Source organism: Cuculus canorus, chromosome 2, assembly GCF_017976375.1.
Source record: "Cuculus canorus isolate bCucCan1 chromosome 2, bCucCan1.pri, whole genome shotgun sequence".
NCBI lineage: Eukaryota > Metazoa > Chordata > Aves > Cuculiformes > Cuculidae > Cuculus > Cuculus canorus.
In genome coordinates, this window is record NC_071402.1 from 94,199,510 (window position 1) to 94,223,389 (window position 23,880).

General features: G+C 42.1%; 1 protein-coding gene across 3 annotated transcripts in view; it reads left to right on the forward strand.

Annotated features, from left to right (window-relative positions):
* The first annotated feature begins 2,735 nt into the window (after positions 1 to 2,735).
* ATXN1 (ataxin 1) overlaps positions 2,736 to 23,880 on the forward strand; it is a 282,081-nt gene continuing 260,936 nt past the window's right edge. For all 3 annotated transcript variants that reach the window (XM_054058377.1, XM_054058391.1, XM_054058379.1), the window contains exon 1: positions 2,736 to 2,835. The gene's annotated coding sequence lies outside the window, so the exon portion shown is untranslated. The remainder of the gene's footprint in view (positions 2,836 to 23,880) is intronic.

Consider the following 23,880-nt stretch of genomic DNA (forward strand, 5'->3'; position numbering starts at 1 on the left):
GGAGGCTGTAGCATGCATTTTTCCCCTTTCACCTGAGTCACAGAAGCAGACAAAAGCCAAGAAAGCCAGGGCAGGGTGGGCATCACTCTAAGCAGAAGCTGTGCATTGGAATCTTAGATCATTGCATCTAACTCTTTAGTGATCTCATGGAAAAGTTTTCCAACATATTCATGTGACTTGGACTCAGCATTTCTGTTTTCAGAGAAGTCTTAGGCACACCAGAGCTGAATAGCCACAGACAGAGAGATGTGGACAAAATTTTCATCCCTGTTGTTACAACAGATCTGATTTTTCAAGAATACTGTACATGCAATAAATAGCTCCAGTAACTTCAGCTCTAGGGATCCCCACGTGAAGTCACACACACTCAGCATGTGTAACAAACCAATTGTAGCTCGCACGTCTCTAGGTCCCAGAATCCTTCTCTCTGCTTTATGCTTCCTTTATGCAGTCAATTTTTAATGTCTATTAAGACTCTAAATTCAGCTACGCTTCATATAGCTGTGAAAAAGTCTTACAGAGCTTTCTCTGGACTTGCTGCTCTCTGACTGGAATATTCTGGCACAACTGTGATACATACCTTCATAATGGTATTTGTAGGCAGTAGAAAATAGTTTTCCTGGATGTTCCTATGTGGGAAAGTTATAGGACTGGCAGCACTGCAGCTATTTACTCATTAAAGCTACACTGCTTGACTGTGTTTAGTGTTGGTCAGTATTAGCCTGAAGCAACCACTCCGTCATGGGAGAAGGGGTGTTAGTTCCCTTTCTGTGCCACAGCAGCCCAGGCCTTGAACAAAGACACCATGTACACTGAACTGTGGAAACTTACAGGCTTTTAATTAGATGTTTCATTATTGACAGTGATTTGGGGGATTTTTTTCTTTGGTTATCTGGTTCAGATGAAACAAAGTTGTAAATGTAAAATTAATTGGTAACTAAGAAAAGGACACAGATACATGAGTTTTGAAGTGTTTCAGTGGATCTGATGGACACAGAAGTTTTGGTCATTTTGTGCAGAGCTAACCTTATGTGTCAACTGACAGCTAAAGATGAAGGAGCTGCAGATCCATAATTACTTAGATTTGAAATAAGGAAGATGATTCATTCAGGACCCTTGGAAGCAAAGGAGTGCCAGTGAAAGGAGCCAAGCTTTCTTGGCTGATGTAGGCGCATGAATCGAGGAAGATATGTTTGCTTTAGGGCATTACTAGTCAAACTTCAAGCAACACATGATTTCTCATTTGAAGGAATGAAGGGATAGCATTAAATTTTTCCCCTTTTCACAGAGGACAATGGAAACCCTTATACCTGTGTCAGACCACTGCGATATTGTTTAAAACAGGGAAACATACAGACTTAGTTATATCTGTATACTTTTGATGTTAATCTCTGAGGTGGCCCCTGTGGAAGATGCCTTTATTGCCAAGGAGCAGGCAGTGATTTCAACATTTTGACTAAATAGACGTGTCTAGGCAAAGAGACTGAAAAAGGAAGAAGGTGCATAGGAGTCCTGTGTGGGTTCCAGCAGAGGTAGGGCTTTAATAATCTGGCAAATATGTGGGCTGAGTGTTTCCAGCAGTAGTTGTTTCTCCTGTGTTTCCAGCAAAAATTTTTATACTTTGTGGTTAGTACAGCAAAGCAGAATGGAAGAAAAATATGTTGCTCTTTGGAGAAACTGATGGGATGGTGTTGTTTCCTTATGTACTCATCAGTTATTCAGGTTCAGCTTTGGCCTTAAGCTACCAGCACTTAAAGCAAAAAGCATTGGCCAGGCTGCAAAGATGCACCAGTCTGAATGCCCGAACAAAGACATTAACATTTGACCTTTTCTTTAGGAGGGGAAGAGAGTGAGTGAATATAGATCACGTCACCAGCAGCCACCAAGCATTGTCAAAGCCGAATTATGCACAGCAAGGATCTACCTGGCAGACTGTAGAGCACTATTTGTACATAGCAGAGAATCTCATAGAGGCAAATATTAATTCACTTGGTTATTTTTTTTATTATGACTAAGAAGTTCCAGACCAGCTGACAGCTTTGTTCACAGAGAGAGTTTTACAATACCTCTGACCGCATTTAAAGTTTTTTAAAAGAATGAACATAAAATCCTAGAGATGTGTCCACATTATTCATGTGGGGTATGTTGTAAAGCCAGAGGAGGGTGAAATCGTTAGGACATTCCAAACTGAATAAGGAGTCTGGATATAAAAGTATTTTGAAAAAAGATCTGTGTTAACTGTGAATGCAAGAGCTTTCATTTCCATAAGGATGTGTGCGTTATTCTCTATCCAGTCCTGTATGTCCTCTTGAAATGAGATATGTAGGCAGTTATAACTTGGAGAAGTTCTTTGTAATGCATTTCTCTTTGCAGCCCATCTTATATCCTTAATGAAGTCTTTAAAAGAGAAAAGAAGAATTTGTGATTAAGTAAAAAAGCTGTTCAGACTGAAAGTATATAACAGCCTTTTCTGTATAAGAAAACCATTCTATAATTCTAAGAATAAATAAATGACATACTCTCCATGTGTGGCTCATCCTGTAAAATAGGACTTTTGTAAAAACTCTGTTTGCATCAGATAATCTGATAATCCACTTGTTCTTAAAAGAGTTACTGTGAGATTTTTAACAGAGATATTGGTAGGAGTCTTGAAGAGAAAATTCAGGCAAAAGAATGTCGGATGCCGAATGCTTGTGTTGAAAACAAAACCTGTATTTTGTATCTCTGTCTTTTAGATTTGACCAAAAGTTTGGACGCATGCAAACTTGGAGATTTTTTGTAAGTTTGTCATCCTGAGTTGTGCAGCTTCTGCTCAACAAAAAGTCAGATCTAGAGGTAGGTCAGAATAATTTTTGTGACTTCTTTGGAGTGTGTCTGGGAATTGGGATGGTAAGACTCTCTGAAGTCTTTAAAGAAGATTTATTAGTAAAGAAAGCATCAATTCCAAATGGAATGAGTTATGCTCTATTTTTCTTTGTCTCCAGAAACCACTTCCTTTCCTGAAAGCACCAAAACAGCCAGAAGGCACTAGTGACCAAACAACATAATTACAAGTAGAAATAATTACACAAATTAGCCTTCTGAGACCTATTGTAGACACGGGGAATACATTTGAAGTTAAGGTCTATATTCCCAAAGTTAGGATATGTTTGAGTTTCTGGTTTTGGCATGAGCCTGTCCTACTTCCAGCTAACTAGTTTGCTAGTGTTTGCTTTGGATATTTTTCCTGAGTGGGCTTTTTCACTGTGATTCATGCAGGATAAAGCAAACTAGTTTGGAGTGTGTGAAAGCAGACTTCCGGAAGAGTACCAAGTCAAACTATATAAATCCTAGACATATTAAAGGCCTGTTGTCTTTGAAAACCCACATAGGCATTCTCCGGATGGAGCAATGCCTACAACTTCCAACTGATTCTGTTCTTTTTCTTTTTGTAGCCCAGTTAGCAAATACATTCTGTGTGTTGCAAAGAAGTGCTGGTTGGAAAAGAACCGAGAGAAACGCAGTCCAGTGGTTAAACAAAAAATAAATAAGGAAGGTGGGAAACCTGGAAATTTTTAAACAGTCTTATTGAAGCAATTCTAAGGGTTTTTTTTCAGTGAGTAGGGGAAATCTATGGTGGTGTGTAGAATGAGCCCATAACTGAAAATTTTAATGCTGGGCAAAATGGAGAATTAAGTCATTCTGTTAGCTTCTGAACCCTGGCCTGATTTTGTGTTATTCTAAATGGTGACTGCCATATTAAAACCTTTTGGAGGCCTTTTCATTGTTACATAGAGATGAACCTCTCAGTTGTTTCATCACAAAAATATTATTTTGTTGGTTTATGATGTTCTAAATTTTCATTTACAACTTAAATAGCTGCTAGACTCCAGTCCCGCTATAAGCATCTCTTAAATTCACTGGTGAAATGTTAAAACACAATATCATATTGTTTTTAGGTAATGGATTTTTGAAGAGGAAAAATATGTTTACTTTTATTAAAAATATGCTGATACAGTGTTTGTAGCCAAGCAAAGGCCATAGAAGACTTAGGTGCTTTTATCCCGTTCTGCTATACCAAGCTCACCAATGACATAGCCATTAGGCTATGAAATTTCCCCTTTATTTTGAAAATACTTCATACCCCTTCCTCTGTGCATGGGATGATCAGGCATATCACAGCTTCTGCATTTGTTGGTATTCTTGTAATGTCGGAAGACCCCTTCCTAGTTACATGAAAGCCTTCTAGCAATACATGTCTATTGGAGGAAGAGAATACAATGATTGGAAGTGATTTTTGGAGTCTGTTGCGTTTTTCTTAAAGCTTATACTCTATGGAACTGCATGGCTGGAGGAGAAAAGCAGTGATTTGAAAAGTGAGGGGAGGAAAGCCAGTTTCTAGGCCTCATGCTTCTGGTGAAAAATCCCTGAGACATAATGACCCTAAGGCTTCAAAATCCAGGAGGCAAGAAGTCAAGAACTTTAAAAAGCCCCAAACCCCTCCTGATTTAACCCAGTCTCATTATTTGAGGCAGTATCACTCATGCTTGTTGACTACTTCAGATTTAGTGCTTTTGAGTTTTTCTAGATTGTATTTTTGCGATGAACTACTTTATAGCTTGTTGGGGGTTTGGAGATGGGAGGGTTGTGTTGTTTACATGCTGTGGATTGATTGTGAATAGTTTCCCAGAGAATATTCAATATCCAAACTTTCAGCTGGGCTGATTAGCTGTGAATGCTTGCATATGCTGTGTGGCGTTGTTCCAGTTCCTGGATTCAATGAGCATAACAACTTTGGCGGTCATGATTTTGTAAAGTACTGATGGTGTCTGGAAGGCACCAGGCTCCTTCAACTTGCATTGGAAAGAAAGAGGGATAGGTCCTGTTCAGGTACTTGGACAGAACTGAGTATAAGGAAAACAATGACACTGCTTTCTCAGGTAGCTGGACAAGCTCTCCCAAATACAGGTTCTTTTATGGCCTGGAGAATACCTTGAGCAGCAAAAGGGCTTGGTCAAAGGTGAAGCTCCAGGAGTGAATTTATATGGGAGCAGCGGTGGGAAGGGATGGAACTAGGGAGAAATGCTATTATGAACACAGCACACTACTGCAGATAAAGATCATAGCTTCAAACCGTTTAAGTACTCGTTATTCTTTGAAGATAGAGGGCTGCTCTTCTTTAATTTTTCTTTAGCATGATTGATAGCATATCTGTTGAGAAGAGTCAGAATAACAGCCAGGGAGAGGTTTGGCAGGTCAGAAGTGTAGGCAAGCAAAGCTGTCCATTATATGGATGTCTGCAGTGTCACCGCGCACAGTGTGGGACAGGTGATGCTTTCTTCACTTCCCTGAAATCAAGAAAACCAGTACCATTCCTTCAGTCCAATCAAACAGACATCTGTCCCAAATAGGTAGGACCCAACCATTGTAATCAGACTATTTGTGGATTATTTTCTTTTTTGGGGAGTTACAAACATATGTGTTGAGAGAGGTTCTAAATGGCAAGTAAATATACTCTAAGAGGGGGCAACCAAGAGCTCCTTATTAGAAGCAGCAATGTTCTCCTTATTTCAGTGCAGAGCTGGTTGCATTTTCTTTTGTTCTTTCAACAGGTTAGTAATTACTGTTGCAGTAATTAGGCTTGATGGAGAGTATATAAGGCGATAAATGGTTATTCTGTGCAGTAGTGGGGGATATTTGGTGCCAAGCTTATTATTTTCAGTCAAAGCTAATTATCTCTATTATAATACATGACGCTCTTTCTTGAATTATGAGTGGGAAACTGCTGAATAGATTTCTTTTTCAAAGTGCCCTGAACCATGGAAAGAACTGAAAATTAAAAACAATGAAAAGCTTGTTAGACAATGAGAATACTCATCTGTAAAGCTATTTCTGACAGATTTTTTTCTCTCTCTCATCTACAGTTATATAAATATCAAATGCTTATCGTGAAATAAATTGTTGCACTACACACGATACAGGTATAAAAGTTTAGTTCAAACATCAGAGAAACCATTTTGGATTCAGAGGATTGCAAACAGTGAGCTGCATGGCTGGTCGGGTGCGATGACACTGGCTGAACGGAGTGGTGAGGTTGCCGCTGCACTGACTGCTGAATTGCTGAGGTGATCAAGGGATTTCCAGATGTTCTTATCAAGCACCTTTGGAAAACAGTGGCTGCCCAGAATAGGCATCTGTTTTGGAAATCTGGATAGGGAAGCTGTGAGTAATGCTATAAGGGATTATACCCTCTGGGCTTGCTTACCTCGACCATTGAGGTCAGTGGAGAGAGCGCGACTTTGATTAGTAGCATTTGTCTACTCTGCAGATGCTACCCCATCATTTATTACTAATGCAGTTGTCTCCTCCTCTGCTTACATCATGGTTTCAATTTGTAGCAGTGACAGGGCTGATCACCTTTCCAGTCTTAGCCAGCTTACAACACACCACAGCTTTGCTTTGCCCCACACATCTGAATCATGCTGTAACTTGACTCTCTGACTGGTGGAACACATAGTAGAGTGGCAGCTTGCTGCCAGCCACAGCTCAGCTGGGCTCTCTGCACCCCTTGCCTGAATTTCCTTCCCGCAGGAATTGGGGAGCGAGGCTGGGCAGGAGGAGGTGGTGCACAACCATGCTTCTTAACACACTGACAGCCACTGATAGTCCGGACAGCTGGATCTGAGAGTTGGGAAGCACTGGCAGGCTCCGTGCTTACAAAGCAGTCACTGAAATACCCTCATGAGGCTGTGTAGGGTGAGTGATGGGGCAATGGAAGAGGCAGCTGCTTGCTGTTGAATGTAAATACGTTAAGAAGGCATGGGGGGAGAGAAGGGAAGCTGTTACAGTTTCCTACTTTCCATATATACTTCTGCTAATTTTTAAAAATTGTGAATTTTAGTTGAATTTAATTCCCAGAAGAGAATCAGTAAAGCTTTCCTGCATGTTTACAAGGCAGCTTTCCTGTAGTGTGCTTTTCCATGTGCTACCCAACAGATGTTTGAAGCTGATTGGTGTCATGTGTTGTGTTTTGTGGTACTGTAATACATGCTTTTGAGTGACAATCAGTACAAAAAGGAGCTGAGTTAGTAAGATGGATAAAATTTTCACAGCGCTAGTATTTGCCTGTCTTTGGTTATGACTACTAAAACCACATCAAACTATCACTGTGCTGCTCATCTGCAGTCTGTGCTAAAAGCTACTCAATTTCTGTTGGGCGTTCCATCCTTTACCTCCACAGTAATTTTTCCAGCAGTCTCTTGCGCCTCACAAAACCTCTGTTTATTGACCTTATAGATTTTATACCTCCCATAAACTCCAAAGGAGACTCTCTCAGTTTTCTCCGGTGGTGCCGTTCTTATACAGGGATGGTGTAAGTGCTGTTTTGCTGACAGAGGTATTATCTATTTAAATTTATGGTGCCATACAGATCATCTTTCTCAAATTAAGCGTGATCTTGTGAACTCTGTACAGGGAACTTACCCTGGCGATTTCTATGTCTGATGTTAAGTTCATCATTGTACACTCCTACATATTAGTTCAGGCTAGTGGTGGTGTTTCAATAGCTGCCTCTTAGAGGTGAGTCAGCAAAGACACCTTACTAGGTCTGATTTCTGGTATCACTGGAAGTCCAATTTGATGAAAATTAAAGGGGCCTTCTAACAAACTCTTTATAGATCCTGTTACGCAGTAGCCCTATATTCAAGGTGAGGCAGAGAATTAAAAAATAATAATAAAAGCAGACAGTATTCAAAGGTGTCATTTCAGATTTTTTCGTAAGGTAATTATCAGTTAAGGTAGTCACTGGGTGAGGAAGAGATTCACATGTATTAGCATTTGATAATGATATGCTTGAAAGAGGGTTGTAAGATAGGGCCCTGAACTGGCTACAGGCTGATGGAAGCTGTGTAAGGGCCACCAGGAAGGGAATATTACGTAAAGTTAAGGCAACGCAGTCAGCTATACTTTAAATTGCATCTAAATAAGGACGTTAAAATATTTATCTGAGATGCAGGAGAAGTGTAAGCCTCTTGACTTTCGCAAGGCAAATATGTCTATAGCACAAACAGATGAAAATAGAGACAGTTTTCACATAATCAAATCAAATGTGTAGCACTCACTCCTTCATTACATGGTCTGAGAATCCAAAATTTAGTAGCTAGCGAGTAAATATTGCAAAACATGGTATTAGCTGATTAGATCTGGCAAGAAACAAAACTCTAGACTAGGAACTTGCAGTACCAGGGAGCAGGAAAATCCATTAAACATATACAACAGTAACTCATAACTATAATCTTGTATGGATGTGTCTGCAAACTGTAACTCAAAAAGCCAAACTAACCCATTCACAGCTGCAGACATCTCAACAGAATAGCTTTAGATGCTGTTAGCCTGGTTTTGTTTTATGTCTCGTTTTCATAGCTGCAAACTTAACTGTTTTAAAGTGTCTCTCTGTGGGAATTGATGGGGTTTATTATGTACATTTCTGTACTATCAGAACAAGAATGATCGATTTTGTTTATGCTGGTTGTTGTTTGTTTGGCTCTGTGACAAGGTTGCTATCAACAGAAGGGATGAAGCATGAGGTAATGACTACAACTTAAATGAGAACACTTGTCATACTTGCTTTATGTTTGGACTGATCAGCAAGTATATGTCATGTTTACAAACTGGCAAGCTTAATGGAAGGTAAACTTTGACCTTTCTTAGCAGTTCACCCCTGAAATCAAAGCTACTACTGGTGTGTGAAACTACTTGGGATCTATTGAGAGTTTGAGAAAAATGTTCTGTGAACTAAGCACAAAAATAATTTCTTACAAAGGGGTTTTGATTTTTTTATTTTTTTTACAAATCATATAATACTTTGGACAAAATTAAAGTTCCCTCTTCCACATATTTCCCTTGGTGAAGCCATGCTGACTACTCCTGATGATTTTCTTGTCTTTAATGTGCCTGGAAATGGTTTCCAGGATTAACTGTTCCATCACCTTCCCAGGCTCAAGTAGTTCACAGGGTCCTCCTTCTCAACCTTCTTGAAAACAAAACTGATATTTGCTTTCCCCTAGTCTTTGGGCACTTCTCCCAGTCACTGTGATTGATCAAAGATGATTATTGAAAATGGCTTTGCAATGACATCTGCCAGCTCTCTTAGCACTCATGTGCATCCTGTCATGGCCCATGGACCTGTTTGTGTCCAGTTTGCTTAAGTATTCCCTGACCTGATCCTCTTCCACGAAGCATATATCTTCCTTGTTCCAGCCTTTTCCTCTGGTCTCTAGGACCTGGGATTGTGAAGGTCGATCTTGCTTTGAGGAAAAGAAGGAATTCAACACTTCAGCCTTTTCCAAGTCCTGTGCCACCAAGTCCCCAGTCTTGTTGAACAATATGCCCACATTTTCCCTAGCCTTCCTTTTGTCACCTACGTACTTATGTCTTTGACATCCTTCACCAGATAGAGTTACATTTGGGCTTTGGCTTTCCTACCCTTGTCCCTGGATGCTAAGAAAATATCTTTGTGTTCCTCCCAGGTCACTCATCTGTTCTGGTTTGAGTTAAAACAGAATAATTTTTCTGACTTTAGCTAAGTCTTGTCTAAGTAACTTCATTGTCTGAAAGTTAACTGCATGTTTTTCAGACAGTGTTTCTCTCTAGAAGTGATAACATGGGGCATTGTTACAAATAAAGGCCAATGCTTATACTCATTCCTATAAGGCTATCCTCGAGCTGGTGGATGCGGTAAGTCAAAGAAGTGAAAAAGGTCACACCTGGAGGAAGGGGCAGAGAGGACGGGTGATCTCAAGCTGACCAACACAGTATTCCATCCCATATACATCATATTCAGTATAAACCTGAGAGATCGCAAGGGTCTCTCTCTCTTCTTCAATGGCTGATATTCAGTGAGGACCTCATCCGTCTGTTTGCCTCTCATCCTGGATCTGTTCATTCCTGAATAGTTTCTGAGTCCCTCTCTCTCTCCTGCCACTCACTATGTCTGTTCTACAGCATCTGTGGTGATGTATTGTCATCAAAGGGTGGGGTGAGGGTGCAATTTCATATATTTGTATATATTTTATTATTTTATTATTAGCAGTATTTTCTTTATTATTGTTATTTCATTTAAACTGTTTTAGTTTCCAACCCGCAAATCTTTTCCTCTCATTCCCTTTTTCCCTTTCCCTGGGCATGTGGAACGAAGAGAACTGGGAGCCCAACTGCTCACTTTTAGCTCCCCAAATTGGCCAGTATGGAGCTAAACTGTAACAGTTTTTTGGCACCCAGCATGGTGCAGTGAATTGCGCCAAATCGAATTGATTTGCCCCCCTCCAAAATACTCTGGAATGTGTGCCCAACAGCTATACCATGACACTCATCCATGCCAACACCCTCTTCATGCTTTCTTTTTTCGTTTGAGCTTGGCTAGGAGCTATTTGTTTGTCCACATAGGCCTCCTAACACCTTTGGAAATCATTGGGATGGATCACTCTTGAGCTTGGAGATGATCCTTGAATATTATCCAGCTTTTTTGGGCCTCCCTTCCCTCCAAGGCCTTATGGCATGGGACTTTTCTGAGCAGATCTTTGAAGGGGCCAGAGTCTGTTCTCATGAAGTCCAGTGTTGTGAGCTTGCTTTTTACCTCCTCCCTACCTTCAGGTTCCTGGACTCCACCATATCATGGTCTTTTCAGCCAAGGCAGACTGTGATCTTCACATCCCCAATGAGCCCCTCCTTGTTCATGGCTATGAGGTCCAGCACCACATCTCTTCTCATTGGCTCTTCTGTCCCTTGGAGGAGGAAGTTGTCCTTCGTGTTCTCCAGGAACCTCCTGAACTGCTTACTGTCCTGCAGTGTTTTCCCTCCAGCAGATACTGGAGTGAGTGAAGTCTCCTGTAATGACCAGAGGCTACAAATGCGATGATACTGTATAAAGTTGCTTATACTGCTAGGATAATCTGTCAAGGGAAAGGAAGGAACTATGTTGGTGACAGAGAATATTTGTGTTAGTCCAGAACTGCAGAAGCATGTTCTGTCTTGTGTACTGCCCTGCCAGCTGAAAGAGTTACTACCAATATCCCTCTCCTATCTGGAGACTTAGTACCCTCACTAGAAATTACTGTCCCCCTCATAAACCTGCTGAAGTTCCGTAGATGTGTTCACATCAGGATAAAGGAAGTAAACAAAAACTAAATATTTAAGCATCTTAAGTCAGCTTCACTCATTTTGTCTTAAGCACAGTCACTCAGTAGCAGGTCAACTTCCTGTAACCTCTGGCAAGGGCAAGAGGCAGCTGGAAAGATCATCTTCTTCAACTGGTATAGCTAGATCTGAAAAAGGACTTCTATCTTTGGCTTTTTTCCATTCTAGACATACTCTGCATATGACTTATTTGTTTTTTAAAAGAAACCCACAGAACACTTACCCAAAGATTTCTGCTGCTGCTACATTCCTGCTAAGAAGAAGAATGAGCTACAGTCTTGTCTTGGTCTGGGAGGTGAGAAAACTGATGGTATTTGCAATTATTTGTCTAACCTGGAGAGGAATGGCCAGTCAAGAGGTGTACAAAGCATGAGACAAATGCTGCTCAGGGACTGGGGCTTTAACATCCACTAGGCATTAACTTGTATCCCTGAACCTGCCCAAGTGTTGAGCAGAGGAATCACAACGAAGAGATATCATTTGAAGAAGGCAGAAAATAAAAAAGAGAGAAGAAATACTTAATAAACTGGAGTCTGTCAAATGTGAATATCAGCCTACAAAATGAAATTTCACCTTTGTGAAAATGTCTTAAGCCGTTGTTCTTTTCTTTAACTGAAAAGAGATTTTAATAAGGTGCCATCATGACTTAAAAATTTCATTACTGGACACTCAGGGTCCATAAATGCTAGTTTCTTCTTATTTCTTCTTGACTAGCTGCAATTTGCTGTGAAGCACCTAAAGGTCTTATGAAGTTTATGTAAGTTTTAATTCAGGAAAGACTTGGGCTCCTTTGGTGGGACCATGTCACGAGCAAGTATGGTAGAACAGAACTGAGCTGCAGGAGAACTCCTTCACATGTCAACGCAACACCTGGCATTGCTGCGCCAATGGCTGACTGGCTGGGGGCTACCTGAGGAGTCTGCAAAATCTAGTGTGAAGAGCTGAATTTCTCTGGTAGCAGTCCATGACAAATTGCCAGAGATAAACAGAAAACCATCCAGGTATTCCTAAGCTCTCTGCTCTAGGCAGTTGAGCACAGGGTTTGCACATCCAAATTGTAGTGATGGAATGGGAAAAAATCCTTCAGCCTCCAATATCTGTGACAAACTGAGCACATCCTCACATCCCAGTCACCGTACTCACCCACTTTGCTGCACACCAGTGTCGGGGCAACCCCCGATTTCAGTACAGGCTGGGGGATGATGTGATTGAGAGCAGCACTGCAGAGAAGGACTCGGAGTGCTGCTTGATGAGAAACTTGACATGACCCAACAATGTGTACTCACCACCCAGAAGGCAAGCCTGACACTGCAAAGTCCACCGTTAAACCATGTCCCTAATGTCACATCTACATGTCTTTTAAATACCTGCAGGGATGATCATGTAATCATCCAGCTCTTTGGTTGGAAAAGATATTAGAGATAATTGCTTAGAATCATAGGGTTGGAAGGGACCTTAGAGATCATCTACGCCCTCGGCGGCAGATGGTAGCCCATAGGCAGGGACACCTCCCACTAGATCAGGCTGCCCAAGGACTCATCCTTGAACACCTCCAGGGATGGGGCATCCACAGCTTCCCTGGGCAACCTGTGCCAGTGCCTCACCACCCTCACTGTGAAGAAATTCCTCCTTATGTCTAGTCTAAATCTGCCCCTCTCCAGTTTAGAGCCATTGACCCTGGTCCTATCACTACCAGCCTTTATAAACAGTCCCTCCCCAGCTTTCTTGTAGCCCCCTTCAGGTACTGGAAGTTTCCTATAAGGTCTCCTCAGCGCTTCTCCTCCAGTTCTTTTTTTCTGGCATTCCAATACGCTGCAGCTGAGCACGCCAGAGGGCACTGAGAGAGTGAGGGGCTAAGACTGCCCTCTGCATCTTCAGTGACCACGACTAAGGAGGACGAAGCTGAGGGGCCCCTAAAACCGTGAAAGCTGAAAGACCAAACAAATTCAGAACACTGCTTTGGAGTGAAAAATTAACAATTATATTTATACTCTGAAAATAATGCTTAAAGTAACGAACTTTTCTTCTTGTGTGCCGTCAAGGGAGACGTGGCAGCCAAGTCCATTGAAGCCACCCCTTGCACTGCTCTCTGGGCACCTCACTTGCCCCCTCTGCCCCAGCACTATCGTCTGCCTCCGAGGGCCTGGCTGTGACGGGTGGGGATGCCCCAGCTCCAGTGGTCCTGCTGCGGTCTCTGGCTGTGATGGCTCCAACAGCCCTGGTTTCTCTGGACCCAGCTCGTCCGTCTCCTCTTGCTGGAGCATCTCTGAACTTGCCAGCTCCATCTCTTCTGCCTATGACAAATCCATCTTCTGCACCCCTGGTGCCTCTGTCTCTGCCTTTACATCCACCTCCATCATCTCTATCTCCTCTGTCTCCTCCACCTCCATCATCTCCACCTCCTCCATCATTTCCACCTCCTCCATCTCATCCACCTCCATCATCTCCATCTCCACCATCATCTCCTCCCTCTCTGACAGCTCAACCTCTTGCAGCTCAGGCTCACAGGGCTCAGGCTCTGCCCTCGCACTGCTTCCCCCGTCGCCAGGCAACTGGGTTTGGCCCCGCCCCCAGCAATTGGGTTTGGCCCCGCCCCTCACCCGTGGCCCCGCCGCCTCACCTCTCCTGACCACTCAGCACTGGGGGGTCACTCCCAGTTGCCGCTCCAATTGCCTGCGAGGAAGGCGGGTGGGTCCCCCTCGGCCAATCACACCCTTGGTTCCATTACCCCCATCCATCCTCATAGCCTTGCAGGCCATGGCACCCCACCAGCAAGTGGGGTTCAACAAGGCCGAGTGCAAGGTCCTATACCTGTGTCAGGGCAATCCCCCATTTTAGTACAGGCTGGGGGATGACGTGATTGAGAGCAGCCCTAAGGAGAAGGACTTGGAGTGCTGCTCAACAAGAAGCTTGACACAAGCTGGCAATGTGTGCTTGCAGCCCTGAAGGCAAGCCTAACACTGCCAAGTCCACCACTCAACCATGTTCTTAAATGTCACATCTACGTGTCTTTTCAATACCTCCAGGGATGATCATATCATCCTAGAATCACTTGGTTGGAAAAGACCTTTGAGATAATTGTGTCCAACCATAAACCACTACTGTCCACTACTAAATCATGTCTGTGAGCACCTCATCTACCCATCTTTTCAATACTTCCAGGGATGATGACCCAACCGCTTCCCTGGGCAGCCTCTTCAATGCTTGACAACCCTCTCTGTGAAGGAATTTTTCCTGGCAGAATATCTCTGTGCTGACAAACTGAACATTTGCTGGGAGAAAGGATGGGAGCAACACCTCAGCTCTCCTCTCCAAGCCTACAAGGCGCTGCAGTACAACTGCTATGGGCACTGTGAGCTACAGCTCTTTGTCCTGTGCCTGGGATTGAGATACAGAGCTGCTACCTAGGCCTTCTCGTTCAGTGTAATTTTTTAGTGCGTTACTTCAAGTAGGTTTACTGTATTAGAGATTAAGTTAAGGAATTTTCCTACTCCTGGAAGGACAACACCAAAGCTAACACACTAGTTTAGAATCATAGGGTTGGAAGGGACCTTAGAGATCATCTAGTTCCAACTAGAGGGAAGGACACCTCCCACTAGATCAGGCTGCCCAAGGACTCATCCTTGAACACCTCCAGGGATGGGGCATCCACAGCTTCCCTGGGCAACCTGTGCCAGTGCCTCACCACCCTCACTGTGAAGAAATTCCTCCTTATGTCTAGTCTAAATCTGCCCCTCTCCAGTTTAGAGCCATTGATCCTGGTCCTATCACTACCAGCCTTTATAAACAGTCCCTCCCCAGCTTTCTTGTAGCCCCCTTCAGGTACTGGAAGTTTCCTATAAGGTCTCCTCAGCGCTTCTCCTCCAGTTCTTTTTTCTGGCATTCCAATACGCTGCGGCTGAGCACGCCAGAGGGCACTGAGAGAGTGAGGGGCTAAGACTGCCCTCTGCATCTTCAGTGACCACGACTAAGGAGGACGAAGCTGAGGGGCCCCTAAAACTGTGAAAGCTGAAAGACCAAACAAATTCAGAACACTACTTTGGAGTGAAAAATTAACAATTATATTTATACTCTGAAAATAATGCTTAAAGTAACGAACTTTTCTTCTTGTGTGCCGTCAAGGGAGACATGGCAGCCAAGTCCATTGAAGCCGCCCCTTGCACTGCTCTCTGGGCACCTCACTTGGCTCCTCTGGACCCAGCTCGTCCGTCTCCTCTTGCTGGAGCATCTCTGAACTTGCCAGCTCCATCTCTTCTGCCTATGAGAGATCCATCTTCTGCATCCCTGGTGCCTCCGTCTCCGCCTTTACGTCCACCTCCATCATCTCCACCTCCTCTGTCTCTTCCACTTCCATCATCTCCACCTCCTCCATCTCCTCCACCTCCATCATCTCCATCTCCACCATCATCTCCTTTCTCTCTGAGAGATTCACCTCTCGCAGGGCTGCAGCTTTGCCTTCTAGCTGCTTCCTCTGTCGCCAGGCAACTGGTTTTGGCCCTGCCGGCCCTGCCTCCTCACCTTGCCCTCTTTTTTTGGATTGTGAATGCCATGGGTTTCAAAAGTTCACTTGCAGGTTTACCATTATGCTCCCACTACTGCCACCCTCACATCTCACAAGGCTGAATATGTTTTCAAGATTTCTTGAAGCATAAATCTTTTAATGGTGTACTTGTTTCTTAATCAAGCAATGGGTCTTCATTCCACAAAGTCCAGCATGCAGAACGGTAACAGCTGATAAAGAGGTGCGTTAGCACACCCATTAGATGCAGAAATAAGATAATTCAGAGTTGGAAGTTGCTTCTTAATAGGTTCATGTGGTAGGACTAATGACGGATGTTATTGCTGTGATTAAAAACACGTATTCTATAGTAATGGAAAATAAGCATAAAGGGGTCTCATGTGGATCCAAGAGCCAATGCTTATATAAAAGTACAAAATAAAGTGAGAAGCAATAAGTATTTAGAACTCCTAATAACTCAGGCAACTGAGTTGTGCATTTCTGGATGTTTTGGAGATTTTCCACACATATTTCCTATGGAAAGAATTTATGAATTAAAGCATAAGAGCTATGTAGGGAAGATTGGTCCCACATGGATACTGTTGCTGTTTTAATGCATCCAAATCTTCAAAACTATTCACTATGAACAGATTGTATTCATAAGTACAGGAAGCATTTGCACTTAGTATAGCTAAATTAGCTGAAGCAGAAATTAACACACTCCGTGTAATGTTTAACCAGGAAATAGAATAGCTGTATGTTCAGAATGAGACATTTAAAGGGGAAAGATACAGCAAGCCAAATTTTGTCCTTGGCTGGGGTTACCATCGGAGAGCAGCAGCATAGTTCAGAGCAAAACATGGCCAGATTAATTTGCTTTCTAGTTGCATTAAGCTTCTCGTCAGTTACTGTTTCCTATTTACAAAGAAGGAAGAGCTGAAACCTTTTTTATAACATTGTGGAAAATAGCCTAGACTTTTTACCCTGTAGGGACCTATCCTTACATATATTTGAGGGAGGAAGTAACGCTACCCGAGTAGCAGTATATTTCCTCTCTCTGTTTCCTCTTCAAAAAGATCGAAGTGATACCATCCTCAGAACAACTTTTGACTTGAAACTGTGAGGTTACAACCAACCTCGACTCTTCTGGAAGTAGATAGAATTAGAAGAGTTTTGTTAATACCTTTGCATTCTTAGACACATTTAGCAATTCACAAGAAACTCAAGATTTTTTTTAAAAAAAAATATCTGGAGTTGTCTTTTTTTGCAACCATCTTATCCGTATTAGAAATGTTGTAGTTGTTTGGTTTTGTTAGATAACACACATGCTAGAAGATTAAGGATGGGAAGAAATGCTGTCAAAAGTTCCATAATGCTTGAGCAAATAGGTTTTGGACAGAAACATCCTGAGTGCTAGGTTCCCTATTGCTTCCTAACTTCATCCCAGACAGATTCACTGGAGCACAACATATTTATGAACAAAACTTTGGAGAAGTAAGTATACCTTAGGTTAGAATTTTAGGAGTTAAACTATTTGTTTCAACTAGTATTCCTATCTGTCAGGCGATGCAGAGAATCATGCTGAAGGGGTCAAGAGAAGGAGCACTGGGATGGGTTGAAGTTGCCTAGCTTTTGCTGAAGCAGCGAAATTCATCTCTGCTGGACTTTGGTTCCATGTATGCCATGGAGCTGATCCCTAATGGCCTTTTTGCTCACTTTCTCAGTGATGTGACTTTTTATCTGTTGTCTGAAGGGCTGCATCTTTTTATATCTACGGGATATCCTTGAACTTCTGTGAAGGCAGGAATGGTTACCAAAGCCTGAAGGACTTTTCCATTGACATCAGTGGCGATGCTCGGCAGAGGCTGGGTATGATGTCTCTAATTTGAAGCTTTCTTGGCGTAGAAGGAAATGCGTTTCTCTGATACTGCCGATCTCTGGTGATTGTGTCAGTAAAATTTTTAATACACTGTATTTCCAACAGTGGGCATTTTCACTCAGGACTGAATATGCCACAGACTTTTACTTTATATCTAAACTGGGGCACCTAGAATGCTCTGGAGCTATATGGATCCAAGCATGTGCTAACTTCACATTGAGGAGAGTCAAAGGGCGTATCCCTCTCCTGACTCTTCTTTTCCTCTGTCCCCTCTTGCACTTTAATTTTCACAGCCACCACCTGAGCTAGAAGAAAGTGGAAGTCCCCAGTTTCTCCTGATCTGGAAAACAAAGTGACTGGGACTGAAAGGACCACTGCAGCGTGTGCTCCCATGGTCCTCACTTCACATTCAGTATGTCTTTTCAAAACAAGGTTCTTGCATGCTGTCAGCATTATGAAGAAGTGTTTACTGCTGTTGCAGCATGCTCTCTGAGACATGGGATATCTTTAAATTCCTCAGGTTTCTCACTCCAGCATCTTTTCAAGAGGAAAAAGTGAAAGCCTGATTTGGCAGTATTTTATTATTCTTAATGCACAAGGCACAAGCCAAACATCTACCGTTAATCACCGATGTTTTAAAACTGTGAACTCGTTGTCCATATTTGCTAACAGTTGGGGAAGAAAGTTGATCTTTCCTGAAAACACTGAAGCAGATGGGAGTAGCATGAATGCCAGAATATCCTTACAAATTCTCCTAACATGAAACAGTCTTGGACAGTTCAGGACATCTGGAGTGAATATGGGAGAGGGAAATGAAAAATTTCTTGAATGTACTTAAAGGCTGAAATAGAATCACAGTGGTGTAGACAGGCAGAAACCTTGAATGAAATACACACATGGATATGGCAGAATGCTTAAAAGGAAGTCAGCCTGCTAGGAGCAGAATTATTTTTAGTCTTCTAATGAAGAAAGCAGCTGTATTTGAGAAAGACAGTCATTCGCTGCTTGGAAAATCAGCTGGAACTCTTTCTGGGTCCTGGTGTTCTTGGTTGCAAGAGGAAAATCTTATGTGTAAGCTCTTTCAGCCCTGCGGAACCTTAAATGGCAGTCATCTTGCATTGAAGCACAGTTGGGAGCTTCTTGGGAACAGATTCACAGACTTCTGTTGGAGCCCATGGTCACTTTGTGGTGTTCAACCACTCTTGGAATGAGCTTTTCTTTAGGAAACAGCAAGGATCTGGCAAAGTCCTCTGAGATGTACATTGAACATAGCATTGAATTCTGCCTTTTTTTGTTCTGTGCTGCTTGTTATACAATGTTTGTTTCTGTTCCTAGTTTCCCCAGAGGTTTGCTGGGGTGCAGCAATCTGTCCAGTTTGCTGTAAAACCTGTTTTCTTATCTATACGGTGCTTGTGTTAGGTATGGGAATGAAGGAGAGCCACTTCATTTTGCTGCTCTAGGAAATCTTGAATTGTGAAAACTCGCTGCTCTTTATATGCTATCTTTGTACAAAATAAATCCTTTTGTAAAAGTGCTGGGTTTTTTTTTAATAAAATAGAGAGATGTCTTTTTCTGTCATATTTCTGAGTTAAAGAAATGATCACAGTGAATTATGCACATCCTGGCTGTCACAAGAATAGACAATAGTTATCATAAGGTCAAAACCATCAAATGTGCTTGCTGGTGAAGGACACAGCTTGATTTTTCCACTGGCTTGAGAAACCATTTCTGAACTAGTTAAAGTAGATGCATCATAAAAGGCCAAGTAGAGAGAAAAGGGGTTTTAGCTTGAAGTCAGTGTTGGGGAAGCCTGACCAAAGCCATCTGCCTGAGAGGGCCTGGCATTTTTAAATGAGAGGATGAGGTTAGTGAGGAGGACTTGGTTTTGAAAACTTACTTCTGCAGATGATCTTTCTGTTTCCATCAATGGCCACCTGCCTAAACCATCAGGAAGTGGACAAGGTCTTAAATGTGAGAGGAAGGCAGAGTATTCAAGAAGAAATGCCATGGAAGGGGAGCTAGGACCTGGGCTCCGCAGGCATCCCTGCCGTCGGGCGGCTTTGGAAGGCTCCTTCAGTCACTTCCAGCTCCCAGCCTTGCTTTAGTCTGCTTAGAAACATATTCTTTTCTTGACTGTCACATGATAATACATGATAATACATGAAGTCTCAAACAGTTGGGAACCATTTTGTAGGTAGGTACCTAAATGCTAAAAAATTGGAAGGTAGCTAGGAAGGAAAGAGTTGTAAGCTTCAAGAAGACTGTCCTGATCTCTCCTTTCTTGGTAAGATTATGGCCAGGGAAAGAAGTTGATGATCTCAGCCTCTTTCCATCTTCTTGTCACCCTCCACGTGCCTGCAAAGGGCTACCCTTCTTTGGATCTCCTGGCACAGTTTCTTGTACGATCGGTCCCTAAATCTGTTTCTGCTTGAGCAGTATAATTTTAAAAATAACCTCTATTACAAGAATTGAAAAGAGGGAAGATCATTCTGACTGAATTACATAAGGGGCAATTACATGGGTATTTACTCTGGCATAAGTCAGGCAGTCTGGGGACAGTGACCAACAGCTAGAGGGATCCCGGGGAGCGGGAACCTCTATGCCCAACTGAGGGGCAGCCAGAGCAGTAGGACTGACCACGGCCTTTGCTTTCCACCACAAATACCTGAAGTTCTCAGCTGTTTTTTGTAGAGCCTATTTTGCATAAACAATTTCTATTTTCGCATTGCTTGTATGTCCCTTTGTCAATAACATAATGTAAATAATTCTGTGCTAGATTTGGCATTCGTTTAAGCAGGAGTAACACTAAAGCAGTCGTAATTGGTTTCAGTGTTCCCAGCCTTCTCTCTGGCTGCACTTTCCAAAGGAGTTTACTTGGTTTTGCTTTTCAAGGCTTGTTATTACCATAATTCACCCATCAGTCTGCTGCTTTTAATGTTAATTCAGTTTTATAACTTGGTAGGAGGCAAGATTAAATGTTTCAGGCTGCATCCTAAGGTTATTCTTTGAGTGGCCAGTGTTTTAAATGGATGGGATGGGCATCGGCAAGAAGAGGTCTGTGATATTTATAGTCTGTGTAAAAGCAAAAAATGCTTATCCCGATTCTGTATAAATACAACATCCAAAGCACACCTGTCTTCTGCGATGTGGGCCAGCTAATTGGTTTTTGATCTATTTTTACTATTCTTAGCTGAAAGGCAATTTTTTTCTTAAGTTTCACAGAAACCTCTAGAGCTGTTATAGGGGTTTGTAGCTGTGAAAAATAGCCATGGTTCTGTTTTTAAAAAGCATTCTCAGGGAATAATTACAATGATTGAGAATGCTTCTTAAAAAAAGCAGAAGCATGTACATTTTTCGTAGCTACATGACTCTTAAATGTTTTTTTTGGGTTTCTTCACATATTCAGGAAACATTTTTAAAAATAAAGAGGAGCAAATCTATCTCTGAGCTTGGCAACAGCTGAAGTTTATAATTCACAAGTATCTGAAAATGGGTTCCTCCCCATTTGCAGATACAGATGCCAAAGTTTTAAACTGACAGTGCAAAGTTTATATTGCAAGCTTCATAAAGGAGCAAAGCAGCATTTTTCTGCTCTATGGCAGTCCTGCACTTATGCATGGCTAGGCTGAAGCCTTGTTGGGCAGTTGTCATTATTGTTTGTGAATTCCTTGCCTTGTGGTCACGCAGAACAGCAAGTCGGCATTGTTGAATCAGGAATTGTAGACATGAAAATAGCAAAAAGGTTGCCCCTGCTGCTAAACTTTTGGCAGTATTTTGTATTCCATTCTTGTCTGTATTAAAATACAGAATGTAGTGAATGGGCCAAACCCTGAAATCCTTATTTGGTTATTTTAAAAAGGGAGAGAAAAGACTGTGACTCATTTTGGGGGGGGGAGGGGGGAAGGGAGGGAGGGCTGGATTAGAGGCAGCAGAAAAGGTCTATGCAAGGTAGCTCAGGAGCTTCTGTTCCCTTGTCTTATAGCCCAGCGATGCAGGGGTCATTTGAGCATAGCAAGTGGTGGCTCTGCCAAAGGTGATGCATTAAATAGTCATCATGCTGGGGGAAATAGAGGAGCAGTGTAAGGAGGTGCTTGCTGCTTACGTGATACGTCTAAGCATGCATAGGCAGGGTTAATGGGAAAGGGAGGCCATTGAGACCTCCGGGTAAATGCATGCCCCTGCAAAGATGACTTGGGTGGAAATTATTGCATGGGATGCCCCTCAAAGCAGCTATTTTGAAAGATTAATTGGGAGGTTTTGGGGTTTTCTTTAATGGGAGAACAAAATACCTGGGGTTACCTATTATCTCAAACAAAAGAGGTACAGGAAAGGGAACCAAACCTGTTGTTTCAGCATCAGAGCAGTGTCTATGTGGCAGATCGTTAATCCCACTTCAGTATTTTGCCTGGAGCAGTAAGAGTTACAGATGTTTGCTTGCATCATCACAGTATAGTCTCTGATGATGGTGGTTTGTGTTGTTGTAATCCCACAGAAATTATACTTTGGCTTCAATAATTTGGCCTGTCTGGGCATGACTGATCATTATCTGTTCTTCAAGATTAGCTGAAAGCGTCTAGCTAAATGCTCTGTACTTTGTGGTAGAAGAGGATGAATTTGGGGCTGGGTCTCTGAAAATATTGCATTAAAAAAAGGATGTTGTATTTATTCCCCTGTGCTGCCTGGCATAAGTGAAAGAAGAAGAGAGCAGTGCGGAACTCAGCCTGTCTGCCTAGGATATATTCAGTTACTTAACTCATGGCACAGGCCACAGCAACCCTACTAGTCAGCATTTCAGCAAAGGCCAGCGAGTGTTGTAAATGCCATCAGGAGGAGAATGTTTTGTTCCCCTCTCCCCACTTTTTACGTTAGATGCTGAATGAGTCCTACATGCGTGTTTGGGTGTGGGAGGGCATTCAGCTGATGTGTCCTGCTGCTCCCCAGACCTTCCTGAGCCTGCATCCCAGAGAACCTCAAAGATAATTTTAGTAAAAGGCTGTTCTGAATGCCATTTGGCTCGTCTGTTGACAAAGTCACAAAGTCTCTTCTCATCATTTTTCAGGGATCAGAGGGGACAAAAGTTTAAATATTAGCTCAGCTATTTAAACCCAGTGGCAATGCCAGCCTGCTTGGCACATAGTGCTCAATCTGGTGATAAGATATTCGGTTGACTGATGACTCTCACAGCGTTGTAAGAAATACACTGATAAATTTTCTGTGAGGGATAGGAGGGATGAAGCGGCTCTTAGATTTTATGACAATGATTAATCAAAGAATCTGCCAAAAACCTGGGCTTAGAGATGTATGCTGCTGCCCTCCAGTACACCCAAATTTCCCAGAGACTTCTGGAGTATTCTTAGATAAGAGTATTACAGACGAATAATGAAATAATAAGAGTTGTCCAGTAAAGGCTTCCTGCCTGAAAATATTTTCTGATCTCTGATTACGTTTTTGTCCACTAGATGGCTTTCCCCCACTACCTGCAACTTGATTGTGTGGTCTGAGTCAACTAAATATATCCTATCTAAAATGATATTACCTGCATCTTAATTCAGATATTGGTAACACTTTGGTCAAAAAATTCTTATTATGTACAGGGCATATATCCTGTGATGTATATTTTCCTGCATGGAGCAAATCTTTTGTATGTTAGCGCAGAGAAAAATTGAATTTAAGAAGTTTTAACAAATTGTTTGCATGCAAACAGTGTTTGCTTATGATATGACATTATTAAAGACCACAGAGCACATTCTGTGGTTATTAAATCTTCAGCATTGACACTGAAAAATAATGTAAAATTTTCCAGACCTTGTTTTGGTTTGGCTGGGGAGTTTTGGGAATCAGAAACAGAGGAGTTCCTCCCCTTACCCACCCAGCCTTTAGTATAATATTAATTAATGATGCTTGGAAGCAACTTTAGATTCTGCAATTATTATAATTAAATGAGACAGATGGGGCAGAACTCTGCATTATGTAGCTTAAGCCAAATCAAATGGAGTGCCAAAGAAAAAAAATATTACATTATTTACATTGAGGAAAGTCTCTGTTTTAGTGATTGTGTGAGTCCACTGACCACTGAGATATTAGCAGGACTGTGCCTTTCCTGTTGACTTAGCCAGGTGAATAAGATAGTGAGGGAAGACTATCCTGGATTAGTAAAATGTGTAGTATTTAGATTATGACCTAAAAAAATGGAATAAGGCATCCCAGCAAACATTTATCTGTTCTTGTATAATATTTACTCTCATCAAAAAAACATAGCATGGTAAAATTAAAAATAATCACCAGGCTGCTGCTCGCCATTTCTTTGGAGAAAATATAAAGGTATTGGTAC